This window comes from Athene noctua, chromosome 6 (assembly GCF_965140245.1).
Source record: "Athene noctua chromosome 6, bAthNoc1.hap1.1, whole genome shotgun sequence".
Lineage (NCBI taxonomy): Eukaryota > Metazoa > Chordata > Aves > Strigiformes > Strigidae > Athene > Athene noctua.
In genome coordinates this window covers 14,515,414-14,533,726 of record NC_134042.1, presented here as the reverse complement: position 1 = coordinate 14,533,726, position 18,313 = coordinate 14,515,414, and the positions used below count along the sequence as shown (strand labels likewise).

The 18,313-nt window shown below is 43.0% G+C and overlaps 1 protein-coding gene across 1 annotated transcript in view; it reads right to left on the bottom strand.

The window, feature by feature from the left end:
* Positions 1 to 18,313, bottom strand: part of LOC141962082 (deubiquitinase DESI2-like) — a 60,074-nt gene that overhangs the window by 25,530 nt on the left and 16,231 nt on the right. The window lies entirely within an intron of this gene.

The following is an 18,313-nucleotide window of genomic DNA, read 5'->3' as shown; positions in this document are numbered from 1 at the left end:
TAATTGAATTGGAATCTGATTTGCATCTTGGTTCACTGCAAATAAAAATTTTCAGTATGATTTATTAGCAAGACCAAAACACAAACCAGTTCTGAATCATGGCTGCTACTGTCCTCATCTCACCCCTGTCTCCAGGGTGCTGCAGAATCTGCCTCCGGTGTACAACTGAACACAGAGTGAACGCCTCACGGCATCTTGGCACAGCCTACGGCTTGTCTCGGGAGGAAGCTATGCTAAAGTGAACATGTCAGTCACTTGCCGAGCTGGAAGAGAGAATCCAAGCCAGATTTGAAACCAGGTTTGTACACACATGCAAAAGCTGGCCTCGTTTTCCAAGGGTTTTGAAATTCTGAGCATAAGAACAGCAGCAACAGTCAGCAAATACTCATCTCTGGAGTAAATTGGCTATTGCTTAGATTAAAAACAAAAATCCGCAGCCTGTTCAGAGTCAGATGAAAAAGCCAGGAATCGAATACAGCAATATCTTACAGGGAGCTGTGATTCATGCCTGCATCGCATACTGCCTGCAAAATCATGCTGTAAACCTTACACAGAGGGACTTGGAGCATTCTGTCTCATTTGCATCTTCAACACAGACAGAGAACAGCTCAGAAGCAAAGAGAGGCAAGAGAGGAAAGCTAACCAGACTGTAGCTGCTTCACAACAGCTGCAGATAGCTCAGGATTCAAAACTCAAACCAGAGAGGGACCTCGCTGCATTTACAAGTTTGTAGTGTATCAGTTAAGAGCTTTTAATGCAGGTCCCTGATGAAGCAGAATTCGAAATTTTCCAGTTTTTATTCAAGTCTTCCCTGATTTCCTGGTTGGTTTGGTTCAGAGATCACAATAGATGGTGAGATAGTTTAGATTCTGGGAGATACTCTGAGCCAGCTGTGTTATTCACTTCATTTAGCCATCTTTCACACAGAGGCAAAAGTGAAAGTCTCATTGGGACAGTGAACCATGCCTTAACTTTCCAGAAAGGAGAGAAACTAAAAAGTTTGATTATATTGAAATACTCCTGGTAGGCCTAGGATGGAGAAGCAGATGGTGTGATACTAGCAGATTGTCATCCTGGGACTTTTCAGAGCAGGAATTCCTGGGAACTCCTACCAGAAACATGGATTTTCAGAGAGAAGAGGCCTATCCATTAATTTCTACCATCAATTAGTATCATACTATAACATTGATGTTTCGGTCACTAACTTTGTCTTTACCTCCCTACTTCAGACTGTTATTTTCTATGGTGTGTCACCAAAATCTTTCCTGCATCACCACGCTGAGCAGCTTAACTAACTAGCTCCCTAGAGCCTGGAGACAAGAACACCTCTGTGAGTATCTCAGATATTACTTTCTCTGAGCAGCCAACACACTAAGCAATTTTCCATTTATCACCCCAGAACAGATTGGATATTCCACTCTACCAGATCCATCCACTATTGAACAGACACTAATCAATCCGAAATTTCTTATGATCTGTATGAACATACTTATGATCTGTATAAAATCCACTGGGAGTTGCTAAATAAATCTGATTTCAGCCAGTAGTTGCAAACTCTGACCACTCAGTGTAGTACCAGGCTCTTATTTTCACAGATGTTTCTTCTCTGTAGGATGGGGGAGCTAGCTCACTGGCTGGCTCGACAAATCCAAGTGGAGGACACTCAGGGCTCTGGCTGCTAACTGGTGTGCTCCAGAAAGGAGCAAGACTGGCAAGGGACATGTCTTCACACATCTGCCTTTACACACTGTGTGAAGGCTTTTCCCAGAGACTTCGTCTTGGACTTAGCAGCCTCGGCCCCTGTGGTCAACTTACCTAGGCAGTCTCATGAAAACATGCAGGAGTGTGTGTACTAATAAATGCATTAATAAATCGGTCATACCTCAAACAGCAGGAAAATCCTCTGTGATGTTAAAGCTCAACACAAAACACCGTATTAAAGGCAACATCAAATTGATGCAGGAGACCAGCCAGGGAACATCAAAATAATATCTCAGCATTATTTTCTGAGATGCATTGATTCAGATGTGAAATATGGGAGCACAAAAGACAAAACTAGAAGGGAAAGCTAGAGAACATCACTTTAGGAAACCAGCGAGTAAAATCCCAGCCTTATACAGTCAGCAACTTGAAAAAGAGTTTCAGTTTCCCCCAATACATTTTCCTAAAGCAGGATCCAGAATCTTGAAGGCCCACAGAGGTGGAAGGAGAGAGCCCAAAATAGATCACAGACTTTATTACCTGAGTGATGCTTGCAGGGATGAAGGAAGCATTACCTCAACTACAGGCATGCAGGACAGGGGGCTTCCCATAGATCTTTGCCAAAGTGCTTCAGTCATATTGCAGTAGCGCCCGCTTATGTTCCACAGCCCTAGGCACACAGACACGTGGTGTGCCAATATGTCTCAGTCCTTGGGCTGCTCACCCCTTTTGGCCTGGAGCTCTAGTAATAAAAGCCACTATCATGTGGGATTACATCAAATTATATAGCATGGCTGCTATTAGTAAATTTTCTTTAGCAATTGGATGAAACCTGAGCTCATTTCAGTGTGACCTGTGTCTCTTACACTCAGTTCTCCAGAGGTCCAAGGCTTGTACATTCACGAAGCCTAAAATGCTGTTTTCCTAATATACTGTGAATATAGATTAAGCAGGAGAACATTTAAATGCATGTGGGCAGAACAGCAACTAAAAGAGAATCTTAACAGAGTATTGAGAAAAGGAGCAATGACACAGAAAAAGCTATCTGGGTGCGTCCTCACTCCAGCACACACAGAACATGCTTCTTCCCAGCTGGAGGATCACCTCCTGTGTCAGGACCTCTTCGCTGTTGGAAAAATCTATCAATCTGCAAGTCATGGACCAGGGTGCAACAGACCATCAGGTTACTCCAAATCCAATTAGCCAAAAGCACCTGCTTTAGTTAGATGTGCTAACTTTCACTTAAAATGCTAGGTAGTGTTAAAGAAACAAAATACTGAAGTAAGCAGGTCTCTTTTACAAACAGGCTCAAGCCTCCGGTCGCAATAGGCAGTAACTTAAAAGTCTCAAGAAAAACAGTCCCCAGAGTGTGGGCATTGGCCTGTTTGCAAACAACCCGACTGGCAGAACTGATCAAATCTTGAGAAACTACAGGTTTTCTTCTAGGAAAGCATCCAAGTACTGAGAAACCTGCAGCCTCAATCCAGCCAGAGAGCTTGATGTAGCTCTGATAAAGCAGGGATACAGCATTATACAAGGAGCCCACTTCAGATCTGGACGGGGACACTTCAGACTTGGACCAGGACAGGAGAACTGGCTGGAGAATAGACATCTGAGGAGGAGAGTCACATTACAGAAAGAAGAAAAAGACAAGGTGTCCCTTGGCATGCAACTGACTCCACTCTGCCGCATTTTGAATGAAAGGAGTTTCTGCCAAGGACAGTTCTCCACCCTTCAGGTTAATACACTCTAATAGACTGGGAATTTCCTGGGAAATAACAGCCTGAAATTTACAACTTATACTGCTAAACATATTCCCTCATTCCTTCATGCACACCCACAAATGCTAAGAGAAGAAACACAGGGCAAGATGCTCAACTGAACCTTTGAGAGGAATGACAGGCCAAGCCTCTGTAGGACTCTGACAGCCAGCTCCGACTCAGCAGTTCTTCTATTTCAGCCAGGTTCTGCTCTGCAATGGATCTCTTCCTCTCCGGTTGGGCTAAATGCATTCCTCAGCTGTCTCTTCAGGAAGAATTTCTCTGGAGGTTGCTGTGGCTTTTCAGACATTATGCTTCTGAGTTGCCTGATGCATGAGGCAACACTAAAATCTTTGCAATCATGAAAACATAAAGAGCTTATTTCAGTGGCTTCTAAAATGCTGTATCTGGATTAAAGACTGATGCTGCTGCTGAGGGAGCTGGAAATCTACTTAAGCTTCAATGTTGTGACGCAATGAGATTTTACTGTAGCATAGCAGGACAGAAGAAAATATTTATCATGTTGCAGAAAGGAAACTATGCACTTCAGCAGTTAACTTTTGGCTGTATTGAGAATATTTTAAATATCATAAACAAGATTTAGCTGTGAGAATGGGATACCTTCAGTGTTTCTACTTACAGCCTCATCCTACAAAAGGGCGGGCACAATCCTGGCTCAAGTTACTGGTGTTACTTGAAGTCTCTTATTTTCTGCTTTCTCCGTTACTGTTCCACTTTCTACCCTGTTGCATTGATGGCAGGTCTTGTTCTGAGCAGAGCTTCCTTCCTGCAGCCCAACTAGGAGGAAGTTTACCACTGTGTATCTTTTGCCTCAAGCCACACACTTGTAGCCCACTATTCAGAAGGTAGCTGATCCAACATGCTCTGTATTAAATACAGTTGACTCTTGTTGGGGACAGTGAACACTCATCCAACCCATGTTTCAGAGTTTGAGTGGGAACCTGCCTTACCAATGGAGACATAAGGCAATTAGCTGGCTACATTAAGCAACTATTTTCTGTCCCTGCAGAATGAACATGCCTGTCCCTTCTGTTTACAAGTTCCACAGAAGCCAGCAGAAGTTAATCCACCAGCCCAAGGGTTTGTCACACCAGTCATGACACTAATGGCTCAGCTTGGGTGTCTGTGTACACACCATGGTATTTGTAGTAGACTGTTTGTGCCATATGAGAAGCCATATGCCATTTTCCCAACCTCCACCTGCTTCACTTAACCTCAGTCCTGACTCTGCCTGAAGGAGTCAGCTGAAGGGGCCAGGGTGGGACTGGGGGCATCAAACAGAAATCACTAAGAGGGAGTTGCTGGAGATAGCTGCAGCATGTGTAAGTGCCAAGAGCGGGTCCCAGACAGTGGTCTCATAAGCAGCTCTGCAGAAGGACTATCCATGCTATTGCACACCACCTCACATGCTGCATCTCATTAGTTTTGACAATTTTCATGTATAATCTTAATCTCAAATATATGAAGCCAGAAGAAAAAGCATCTATTTGCAGGATTACACTGAAGTGTACGTATTTACACAGGGAATGTGCTTGAGAAACTTGGATGTGTTATAAACCTAGCAAAGTGATAATGCCTTTGCCTTAGATGCATTCACAATGACAAATTGAGAGATACTCAAAAAGAACAGCAGCAAAATTATCAGGGATATGGTGAGACTGACTTATAAGGGAATTAATTCAGAAGAGTTAATAGCTTGGCAAAGCGATGACTACAGATGACAAATTTGCAAACATTTGAAGGGCTGACATGAATTATGGTAGAAGACTTCTTAAGAACGATACAAAAGGATTCAAGTAGGAGTAACATACTCAAAAAGTATAGAGACTTTGTCTAAGTGTTTAGAAGGTTTCTGGCAGTAAGAAAGCACAAGAAAACATGTGTATGACTGAAAGACAGATATCAAGAAAGCCTCAGTGTGTCTGTGCAGGACAGAGTAATGAACAGCCCAAAATGTTTTCCTCTGCTAACGTCTAGGAGGCTATTAACATCCTCAGTTAAGCTTATTTCAGACCCTGCACACCTACATGCATCGGGAACCATTAGTCCAGTTTTCAGAGCATGTCAGGAAGTAGGCTTCCTGTCAAAGAGGATTCAGGTGACTTGAAAAAATACCACAGGGAGATGAGCATCTCCTGATGAACCAGAGCGCAGGGTATCTGAAGCACAGTGTAGATGCTTTGGCTCTGAAACTAACTTGGCCCTGACATGCCTGGTAGGGTCAGCAATATCGGCTCAGGGTGCTCTGCCCTTCAAATCACAGGAAAGATGTAACTGAGAACTGTAACAATAAATAGGGCTGTATAATGATTCCTCAGCTGTAGAGTAATGCTGTGGCTAGGCCCTGCTCAGGCCAAGAAACCTCCTTCTCCTTGCTGGTAAGGATCTTTGATGTCTTCTGTGGACCTCTACCAGTCTTTCTTTCCAAATAAGAGACTAGTCCTGTCCCAATGTTTAGCATTACAGAGGAAAACCAGACATTTAGTGCATGATTTGAAAATGCACTCCAATCTACATATCAATCTTACCTAGGCCAAAGCATCTGCCTTTGTTCAGAGAGTTGGGCTGCTGGCAACATGCACCCCAAACGCTCCACAGACTGGCTGATTGCCCAACAGCTGTACCATGTCCCTGAAGTGTTGAAAAGCACAGTTCATCTCTCTGCTTTGGCAAATTCACAGAATCACAGAACTGTCTAAGTTGGAAAAGACCTTGAAGATCTTCCAGTCGAACCATCACTTGGTAGCAGGGATTTGAAGTTCAGCCTTTCATGTCCAAGATGAACACCCTAACCACCAACTATAGCTTCTCCATCAGTGATGCATGCCCATGTAAACAGCTCCAGCAGAAGAGATTGAGATCCCTGCCACCAGATAAACTGGCAGTTAAGACCTTTCTACCAAGAGCACATCTAGGTCCCTGCTCAGGTTCCTGAATTTTTCTCCCATTTTAGCAAAATGCTAATATGACACTGATTCTTCCTCACTGGCTTGCTTTCTCTTGGAATGTTCCTGCCTGGCCAAACAGAAGTACCTATTTTTGTAGGCATTTTGTTGGTGTGCTAGCTCAGACATACCAACAGTCCATGCCTGGCCACCTAAGGCAGATTTCTTGGGACCTCTTCTCAAGTTTCTAATGAGAACATCCAAAACATTAATGTCTTTCAAGCTATGGCACAGTCTGAAACAGTAGTTTGAAACACTCTCCATTATGATGTCTCCATTCGTAAGTAATTCAGGAACAAAGCATTCCTCAGCAGGATCCAATTCATAGGTACAGCCATCAGAACCTTTTGGGGAGAAAATTAATACTGATACCAAGAAAGTCTGTCTGCTCATCCTGTTAACAGGGGGCAGAGCTCCATGGCTTGGTGGACTGGAGCATCTGCTTTTCTTCCTCAATGATGTTTCTTTCAGTTATACTCTGACAGTTACTGAGACCTGCCAGGTGATCCAGACAAATATAATCAATCCTCATTTCATATTATAAGGCTTGCTTACCTGCCAGATCAGTCTGCCTTTTCTCCAAACCGTATCTAGTCACTGGTAGGGGAAGGAAGACTCACCTCCCCAGTGCCAGGCTGTGAGACCATCACAAAGTAATGGGATGCAACAAACTAACAATAAAGCCCCTATCGTTAGACATATGACGTGAAAATATTGATTGGCTGTATGCAGGTCACTTTCAACTTTATTTTGGCAGGAACATTCCCTCAAGTGCTGCCATCTGAAAGCGTATTGTGCTGAGGTAGAACAGGAGCAGGGAGAAAAAGAGTCAGAGACGACTACCAAATGAAAGGAATTAGGAAATCAAGCTTGACTCAAGAGCTGGACATTTCTGTAGAGATGAAAGGATTAAAAACCAAAAATAAAAAAGCAAGGGAAGAGAGACCAGGTTCGTCATCATCTGGCTCTTTGCCTATTCCTGGAGAAGTAAACCTCTCTGATGTAATACTAGAGGGGAAAGTTGCTCAGGAATTGCTACTCTGGAAACCACGAGGCTGAAGGTTGTTCCTATGCCTGGCACAGAAGGCAACTATTGAGGTATACATGTTCTATAAATTTAAAAATATACACAAAGGGTTTTTTGTTTTTTCTAATGGTCTGTGGTCAGGGGATTCAACAACACTCTGCTTCTCTGCTTTGCAATTCTTCCTAGGATCTCAAAATACTTTCCAAGCATTAAATTGTTAAGCCTCACAGCATTTGTGTCAAGCAGAAAGACTCTTCCTTTTAGAAGTAGAGGAAGAAAATACTAGCATGTAGCTTGTGCTATGACTATGAAAATACAGCAAATCAGGAGCAGAGATAAGCTCAACATCCTGGCTCAAAGGTTAACAATCCAACAACACTTCCACACTGCTCACCGAAAATAAGTGATCTATGGGATGGTCACAAGGTATGTTGAAGTGGAAAGGAGTGAGAATGATCCACCACAGCTCTTCTTGAAAAGGGGTATCACAGTGACTTCCTTTGCCAAAGACACTTACTGAAAAACTAGCATCATATTTGACAAACAGAATTAGAGAATAATAAAATGGAAGAGGCTTTTTAAAAGTTTCACCTGTGATTTTTCAGCTTGAACTGTCTCTTGAGGAGTACTAGCCTTAAAGGTCAAACCTCTTATTGACAACACTATGCGTATTTGCATTGCAACCCCAATCCATTAATGCTTTCACCAAGGACAACAGCTTCCTAGATACACAAGGCAGGGACATCTACTCTCTTTATACCAAGAAAGTGTAAGAAACTAGTTAAAACAACTGCTGACTTCTTCCAAGTTCCCACATGGATAACTACTTGGAGAAGACTGAGGTAACAACAAAGTGATTGTAATTATAGCCATCAAAGGGATGAGAAGTCCCTTTATGATGTCACAGAAGGACCAAGAACACCACAGGCAATGGAATAAATAGCTCCTTTTGTTCCATACCATTAATACAGAGCACAATAACATTGTTTTCAACCTGTTGTGCAGAGACCCAAGGGAGACAGCAAACTACTTCAAAGGAATCTGCAGGCTGGCAGGCTTACATTTGTTATACAAAAGCTGACATCTTCAGTAGGGAAAAAATAAAAATAAAAATGAGAGATACACAGACATTAAAGGAAAGAAAATTATTACAGAGAAAGCTGAGAAAAAATCTTGGGTTCAAACAGGAGGTGGAAGCATGTTTGAACATCCATAGATGAACTGACAAAGGACAGTCCCATAGCTAGGATGACAAACAAGGACTTGAGAGTTTCATATTCCCTGCTCTGCTATGGACATACTACAGATTTACTTTGGACCAGGTCAAAACTAAAATTTCATCAGTATAATACTACATTCAAATTCAAAACTGTAATCTGCCAAACTCTTCTTCAAATTTTCATTTACCATGAAATATTTAACACCATCAGTATCAGCAAACTGAATGGAAGACCTTCTCACTCAACTACAGATAAAACAGGTGGGCTCCACACTCAGATAAGGCGAATCCCCAGTAGAGATGGGGATCCCAGCTCTCCTTTCCAACACTGATCGTTTGCTGCTGGAAGTCCACAGACATAGGCCTCACCCTGGGGTTCCTAATGGCAGCAATTGCACCTCATAGCCAGCGGTTAAACCTATCCACAAGCGAATCTGGATTCCTACAGAAAATAGAAAAGAAAGTAACGCTCCCAGATCTCCTCTCCATGCAAGTGCTATGTAAGGCCAAAATCCAGTCCATCACTTAGATGTCATATAGGCATGTAAATTCTCACTCCCTGCCTCATTCCCAGTCGCCAAAACCAGTCATGCCTGTCCTGTGAGCCAACAGTGGCACTGTCAGAAAAGAGCAGGGTGGGGACTGTTTGCACCTAAGGAATCTATACTCCATGCCGGCTCTGGTGCCACCTGTTCAAAATACCTCATAGTGCCCCTAACAGAAATTGACTGCGTGCCATTAACATTAGTTTGCTATTGCAAAAAAAAAAAAAAAAAAAATCAATATTTATCTCTAAGCTTCTAAGAAGGGAGTCTCTTCTCCAGCATGGATGGGGGAAACCCTTTCACAACATGAGCTGAGATTTTTTTCCTGGAGAGGTTCCAGGGGCCATGCCTGGCTGGCAGTGTGCCTAACAAGCTTAGCTTAGAGAAATATGGGGAAATACAAATCCCTGCAGCTAGTGACTTGTCCTTTTTCCCTACAGTGCTTTGTCCTGTCTTGGATAAAATTCTTCAAATACAGTACCAATTTCATACTGTGTCTCATCTCTCTGCATTATCTTTTCCTACAAGAAAAAGGATATGTGTGTATTTTTGCAATAATCATACACTTGCTCTCTGCTGTTCCAGCACAATTACCAAAGAATCACATTGGGGGGGGGGGGGGGGGGAAGAGTACAGCAAGGAACATTTTGTTGAGAAGGGAACCGCTTCAAGAAGGGGTAGCTGTATAACCTAGCCAAATGCCAAATTGGGTTACTGGGATAATTATCTTCCACAAAGCACAACACTTACATAAAAACAGTGATCATGGAAGTTCAGATAGGAACTCGTTTATAACCCCTGACCCAAGGGCTTCTATGCCAGTGATTTTAGCACTGTTTAAAATAACCAAAGATACTAACCACTAATAGTTTTGGAAATGAGTAATCATTTCTGATTTTTGGCATTTAGCTCTTGAATGCTGACAAACTGCTTTAAGATACTTTTACCCCCCATATGAAGATGCAACACAATGATTAATGTGTGCAGCATGCCATGACGGCTGGGAAAAAATTAAAAAGCTAATGTAATGTGCTCTGCTCTGGTTTATCTGTGGGCTATGGGGATTTTTTTTTTTTTTCCCAAGAATTCCCACTCTATTTAATGGGCAGCACCAGACATGCAACCCTGCATGACCATTTAATAGCCATCCATTGCTGAAAGACAGAGATGATGGTTAGCAGCAGTGCCTGGCAACAGATCATCAGCATTTAGTACTACAAAGATACTGTTCTGGGTGAAAACCATTTCACATTAAAATGTGGGTGTTTGTCCCTTCAAAGGGACAGCCTCTGTGCTTGCTTCTCCCAAGAGTCACACAAACACACCAGTACTGCTTCTTTGGAAAACACTAAATTATCTTTTCTTTCTTCTCCTTGTCCCCACCTCCTAAACAAAACAGCATGTATGAGACTAATGTTCGATAGCATTTTGGCTGCCCTAAATATTTCCATTCTGCTGGGCACAGTAATAATTTTTACACTTGTGCTAAAGCAAATCTTCTGTGGAAGTCCGCTGTGTGTTGCATACATCTAGGAACAGACCTGAAATGACCCTGGTTTCTTCATGGACATGAATCTTACGGTATCTCCACATCTGCAATGTACCCAGTGAGATCAGGGATTGAAGGAGAAGAGTGAAGATAAGGAAATTACATCAGGAAGATCAAGAAGAATTTGCCTTATGTAGCAGGTTTCACTGAAAATACTTATTCCTTTTTCTCCTCTCCATTTGTATTTATTTCTGTAAAAAAAAACCATCAGATACTGCAACTACATCTTAGCTCCCATTTATTTTAGTGAAAAGAGAAATGACTGTATATTTGTACCATGGCATGCAAATGGTATTGTCTGCCAGATCCCTCGAACACCTGCCAAAAAATTCTCCTGCATGCAGAGTAGACATCTAATCTGAACTGTGGCCAGGCTAATGTAGGGGAAAGAGGTAAGCACTGTAAATGTCTCATCTAGTTCACAACATCATCTAATATCAAAGACATCTGCTCTCAGATTAAACTAACCCCCTAGTCTGGCCCTTTTAAGAACCTGCTATATGCCCAGTTATCTACTGTAGGAAAACAAGGCTTTATTCAGCCCTAGCTGACAATGGCCCACCACCTTTCTCAAAAGCAGATTGTAACTCATTTCTAGGAGTGAAGAAGCACACTCCGAGCCCATTTTGATTAGTACAAAATAAGAGGCAGTGCTTTGAATATGACACTACACACATAAGTCATATTCCATATTCACAAAAAAAAATGCTTTCCAGAGAATCAGAGACTTAAAAAAATCACCACACTCTTTCCAGAGTGATCCATAGGGCAGGAGAACAAGAGCAGAACTCCATACAATCAGACACAACTCCCACAAGAGATGAAGGATATTGTACGACAGATGTGGTTCTCAGTTCTCCTGGGTTGTTTTTCTTTAAATTCACTCATGCAAGCTAAGGAATAGAAATGGTCATAAACCTATAAATTAAGCTAATTATCCTGCAGACCAAGAGAAAAGAAAGCTTTGCATTCCTTCATAACAGGGAAGTATCTGGACATTCCAGTAATGAAAGTCATGTAAGGGATGCATCATGCAAGTGATGAATGGATAGGTCTGAGACTATTCAGTTCCCACTCCATATATTTGCCTTCTTCTGAGTTAGATGGATGCATGCAAGAGGTAAACAGATTTATCAAACAAACAAGATCAGCAGACCAGCCTGATATATTTCATCTTATGTGAAACTTTTGTTTGCTCTATGAAGTATGAGTTTGGTAGCATTTATATAATTCATTTTACTGTGCTTCCCTTTACCTTTAACACCTCAAAAATCTTGCTCAGCCTCTCTTACTGGAAGAGACCAATAAGGAATAAAAAAAAAAAAAAAGGCAGTATAAAACTTAATAGAGAGAACAAAGTTGTATTTGACTGGGTATTATGACAAAAGGAATGTTTGCATCAGTGGGAGATCTCATCTTGGAAGGGGTTAGAGTTGCCAGATGGAGTTAATAAACCAATCGCTGTTTGCATGCATCCTATCAGATCTAGATGAAAAGTAGCTTGTTATCAATTTGGAGCCAGAACTCTCTCCCTTGTTTCCATTTATACAGTGTCTTCATGAAATATGGTGGAATCCTAGTTGATGGCTGGGGCTCATATTTGGTATCACAAATAATTCATTATCAGCAGGACAAGGCAAACATCAGCATGTTGTAAGCAGGAGAGCGTTATTACCTCATTCCACAGGAGAACACAGATAAAATTTGCACAAGCAAATAGGATATATTTGCTCATGCACCACATGTGCAAACATAAATACAGTCTGTACATATACAATGAAGTCTTGGAGAACAACAGTGTTTTAACTCTCAGGTTTACATGAGGTATCCTGCTAGCAGTAAGCAAACATGCCCAAGAGCATGTACAAAGCCAACCATGGATAGATTGACAATCAACTTCCTTTCACACATGCCATTTCAGTCATCAAGGCTAGAAACAGGACCAGTATTGCACCAAAGGTGCAGCAGTATAAATTTGTCCTTGGCAAGTCTCCTTACGGGAACAAGTTTCTCCTAACCATCCTCTTCCAGAACATGGTCACTTTGCACAGGAGTGCTGCTGAATCCCTAGAAATGCCTATGCTTTCTGTGGCAATAGTTACCTGCTCAGAGGACAGCCTCTTCAGCAATTAAATTACAGAAAACGCAAATTTACCTCTCTCCCAGCTTACTTTATCCTTCAAGGTGCATTTGTACATTGTGAACAGTGAGAGGAAATACACAGCTTGGTTTGCTACCCTTCAGCAGCAGCAACTTCCAGGTAACCAATCATGAAAACAGTACTGGATAGATACTGGCCATCAATGCACCTTTTTGCTCTCTCTTTATAAAAAAAAAGACCACACACTGTGACATGAGCTTCATTTCTATTTTGCGTAATAGTGTAGCCATGGTTTCTACCCCACTTGAACACTAATACCATTGGGGTTTGTGCACCTGTGCTTGCACATACCTTCTTTGCTTTCCCTTCCAATTCAGTCCTAGCAAGGCACAGGCTCTTTTTCATCTGTTTGATCAGATGCCAATACAGAATGGATGTGAGCAAGACCAGCCTGATTCTGAACTGCTGTGTTGGTGCCTTTCTAAAGAAAAGCACTCCCTCCAAGAGGAAGAATACCAGCTAGGTTCAGCAGAGAGATGGTATGGAGAATAGCATGCTTCACATCGCAAGTGAGCCTTTGGAAGATGGTTGAAGTGAACGGGAATCAGTCTTGAGTTTTAAAGCCTTAAGAATACCCAAGCTTTTGGAAGCAGCCAGATGCTTTGTTTCTTTGGAGTGTGGAACTGCTTGGCATCATAGCACCCAAACCTTAGTTCAAGCGCAGTCGCATAAAAGATTTAGACAACACAAACCCACAAATTAGGGGTGGGAAAACCCCCAGGTATCCAGCAGAGAGCACTGCAGAGAGGGAGCTCTCTTACTGATCATTCTTCATCCAGATCGTCTCAGGACCCTGTGCTTTCAAAACCATATGAAAACATTGTCACTTTTGGCTTCTAGATAGACCCCAAAAAGATAAGGATAGACTCTCCAGTAACATTTAGTTATTTCTTCAATCCTTTCTCCAACATTCATAAAAGAAAAGTCTGTAGGGCCAAATGATAGCAAAGCTGTAAAAGGATAACTCAGACCTGACACTGCTGCTGCAGAGACAATAAATTAAATCTTTGCATCAAAGCTTTCTTGTTTCTACCAAAATAAAAGTGGTGAGATTCCCATGCCTGAACCTCCCACTTTTATTTTTGTAAATGGAGTAGGAAGAGTAAAGAAATAGGAAGAGTCTCTGTTTAAAGTTGACATGGATGACTGTACGATACAGACAGAATTAGCCCTGGAGGATCCCAGGAGCAGAACACCACTTGCCTAAGAGTAACAGAGGAACCACAGGGACAGAATAGCTGAATTACTAATGATTGTGGGCAGCTTCTCATGTAAAATGTCTCTGGGATCTGAGCACCAAAAGGTAGCAGCGGTAATGCTAATATTCAAACACAGGTCCACATGACGGTCAGGGAATTGCAAGTCTCCATCTAAGGAACCTGAAGGTGCACAAGTCCATGGGACCTGTTGAGATGCATCTGCAGGTCCTGAGGGAACTAGCAGATGAAGTTGCTAAGCCACTATCCATCATATTTGAGAAGCCACAGCAGTCAACTTAAGTTCCCACTGACTGGAAAAGGTGAAATATAACCCCCATTTTTAAAAGGGAAAAAAAGAAAGCCAAGGGAACTACAGGCCAGTCAGTCTCACCTCTGTGCCCAGCAAGATCATGGAATGGATGCTCCTGGAAACTGTGCTAGAGCACATGGAAAATCAGGGGATTATTGGTGACACCTAACATGGCTTCACTAAAGACAAATCATGCCTGCATCCGGTGACCTTCTACAATGGGGTTACAGCGCTGGTGGATAAGGGAAGAGCAACTGACATCATCTATCTGGACTTGTGCAAATAATTTGACACTGTCCTGAACAACATCCTTGTCTCTAAATTGAAGAGACATGGGTTTGATGGATGGACCACTCAGTGGATAAGGAATTGGCTGGATGGTCGCATTCAAAGAGTTGTAGTCAACAGCTCAATGTCCGAGTGGAGAGCAGTGACAAGTGGCATTCCTCGGGGGGTGGTGTTGGGACTGGTGCTGTTTAACATCTTTGTTGGTGACACAGATGGTGGGATCGAGTGCACCCTCAGCAGATTTGCTGATGACACCAAGCTGTGTGGTGCCGTCGACACGCTGGAGGGAAGGGATGTGCCATCCAGAGGGACCTGGACAGGCTGGAGAGGTGGGCCTGTGCATGAAGTTCAACAAGGCCAAGTGCAAGGTCCTGCAGATGGGTTGGGGCAATCCCAAGCACAAATACAAATACAGGCTGGGCAATGAGTGGATTAAGAGCACCCCTGAGGAGAAGGACTTAGGGGGTATTAGTGGATGGAAAACTATGAGCCAGCAAGGTGCGCTTACAGCCCAGAAAGCCAACCACGTCCCTGGGCTGCATCAAGAGAAGTGTGGCCAGCAGGTCGAGGGAGAGGATTCTTCCCCTCTACTCCATTCTCATTGAGACCCCCCATGCAGTGCTGTGTCCAGCTCTGGAGCCCCCGAGATAAGGAGGATGTGGACCTGCTCGAGCAGGTCCAGAGGAGGCCACGAAGATGATCAGGGGGCTGGAGCGCCTCCCCTGTGAGGACAGGCTGAGAGAGTTGGGGGGGTTCAGCTGGAGAAGGCTCTGGGGACACCTTTTAACTTCCTTCCAGTACTTAAAGGGGGCTACAGAAAGCTGGGGAGGGACTACTGATCAGGGTGTGTAGGGATAGGACGAGGGGTGATGGCTTTAAACTGAAAGAGGGTAGTTTTAGATTAGATACAAGGAATAAATTCTTTACTGTGAGGGTGTCAAGACACTGGCACAGGTTGCCCAGAGCAGCTGTGGCTGCCCCCTCCCTGGCAGTGCTCAAGGCCAGGTTGGACGGGGCTTTGAGGAACCTGGGATAGTGGAAGGTGTCCCTGCCCATGGCAAGGGGGTTGGAACTGCATGATCTTTAAGGTCCCTTCCAACCCAAACCATTCTATGATACAAAACCTATCAAAAGGAATCCATTAAAAAAAAAAAAAAGACTTGGTTTTTCACCACTAGGTAATAGACCTGCAAACTCCCTGGCAAGGCATGTTGACACAAAAGGTTAGATTTGTTCAGGAGAACTGAATGGAAGAAAGAGCCATCAAGAATGAGTAAAGAGACTGAGGTCAAGCTCAGAGAAGCCCCAGAGCTGAAAATGTCTGGAAGCTGTGAAAATATTAGAAGGAAAGGTCATATGTACTTGTGCTGCTGTTTCCAGCAGTGGCCACAAGCAGGCACTGAGGAAAAAAGAACAGTATTGGACTAGATGGACCCTTGGTCTGAGCCAGTTTGGCCATTCTTATGTTCATGTGTTCTTCTGTGTGAAGAAGAATGAAAACATTGAAAGGAGCCTTAGAAGTGAGTTCTCCCATTGTAGCACAGTGATAAAAAGAAAAAAAAAAAGTAACAGAGAGGTTTTATTTCCCAGAAGAAAGGGAATGATGAAGAGGGCAGCTATTTCAAACACCCATCTGAACGACTCTGGGCAAGTCTTACGAACCACTGGCAAAGAATCTGCCTCATGCTTTGATAGCCAGGATACAGTTTAAGCAAAGGTTTTGAGATTACATTGTAATTGCCCAATTAGCTCTTGCATGCAAAAGGGATTCTCTTGCATTTATCCATATCCAGCAGGGCAGAAATCCAAAGCTTTTTGCCCACTGTGGATTTGCTCTTCCAATTCATTAGGATTAATTTCTTCACCACCCACACAATTCTCTGAAACTCTTCCTCCCCTCCTGCCCCATTGCCACCTGTCAAAGTTATAAAGATGATTGGTGCTTCTTAAAAGCAGCACAGAGCATCTTTATCCATCTATTTACTGACAGATGCTTTCTTTTCCCCTCTCATTTGCTAGACTAGTTCTTTCCAAAAGCCTACAGTCTGTCAAGCTGTCCCCAGAGCACATATGTGCATGCAGTGTTTAACCACATCACCTCCTGTAACCCTAGCCTGTAATGTAACTGTGTTCCTTTCCCCCCAAAAATCCTAGGTAGCATTTTATTTTGACAAGCCCCAAGTAAAACACAAGATTTTCAAATCTATTGGCCATCTAATTCAATGATAACCTGCGTGACCTGGCCAGGATAAAGACTTCAGGCTGGGCCAGAGCAATCATTTTTATTTCTAAAGTAGAGGATAAATTTTGGTAGATTAATGTGTATGCAATCCTGTTATTAAGTCACTGGGCAGAACTAGGACTGACTGTTTCTTCTTACCTCTTCCTATCTCAGTCCAAGGCTTGTACAGAGTCATGGGAAACAAGGGGGGCATTAATCTTTCATGCTCCAGCTCACCCACCCCTGTTTACTAAATGACATCTTTTCAGAAAGTCTCTTGAACTATATTACCAGAGCTGCTCTGTAAATTAATTGGTTTGGGAAGAACCATCTCTGATCCTGTTGGCATCACAGTATGACATGAAATCCTAGGAGTTTTCTTTCAAATTGTAAATCATAATAGCAACAGAAAGCCTGCACTTTCATTTTTAAAAGACTGAGCACTGGAATTGTGCTTCTGACCTGCAGTTCCCTCCAGTGTTGGAAGCTATCTGAACTCCAGAGGGGAGCACAGGTAAACTGGAAAGCCTCAATAAAATGCTTTGCTTCAAAACATCTATCACAGTCCTTAAAAAGAAATCAGAGAATTTTCAGCAGCCGACGCTGGAGAATAGGAAAAACAGTCTCACAAACATAATTCCACATCAAAACCGAAGAGATAGTACAGCAACAAGGCACCTAATCGTAGAGTATCTCAAGTTGGAAGGGACCCATAAAGATCAAATTCAACTCCGTGCTCCCCACAGCAGTACCTAAAACTAAACCATAATGACCAAGAGTGTTGTCCAGATGCTCCTTGAACTCTGACAGGCCTGGTGCCATGACCACCTCCCTGGGGAGCCTCCTCCAGTGATCAACCAAGTGGTTCTCAGTGGAGAACCTTTTCTTAATGTCCAATCTGAGCTTTCCTGATGCAGCTTCATTCTATTGCCTCTTGTCCTAGATTCAGACAAGTCAGCCTTTCTGCACGCCAGCAACTCAGCTGCAGAGTGGGAATAATAGCCTTTTCCTTCTCCAGAGAAATACCGGGAATTACACTAGAGAAGACTGAGAAAGGATCATGCTCCGGAGTGGAGAAGGCTAAGCAGGTCTTTTGGATATCCTCCTGTTCCAGCGCCTGCAATGGCAGCACAACACGGACATGCTCACAGTTGCTTTGAACTGGCAAGTGCCATCAGCAGGCTCCAGGGCACAGAACTGCTCAGCAGGAGCTAATGTATCCTGGCAAGAAGCAAAGCACCACAGCCCCCTTGAGCTGTGTTGTTTCCTTACCCACTGCATCCTCAATCCCTTGAACAATATCCACCGTGCTGCAACATGCATGTCTGCAATTTGCACACCATCATCTCAAGTTGCTTGGGCTTTCC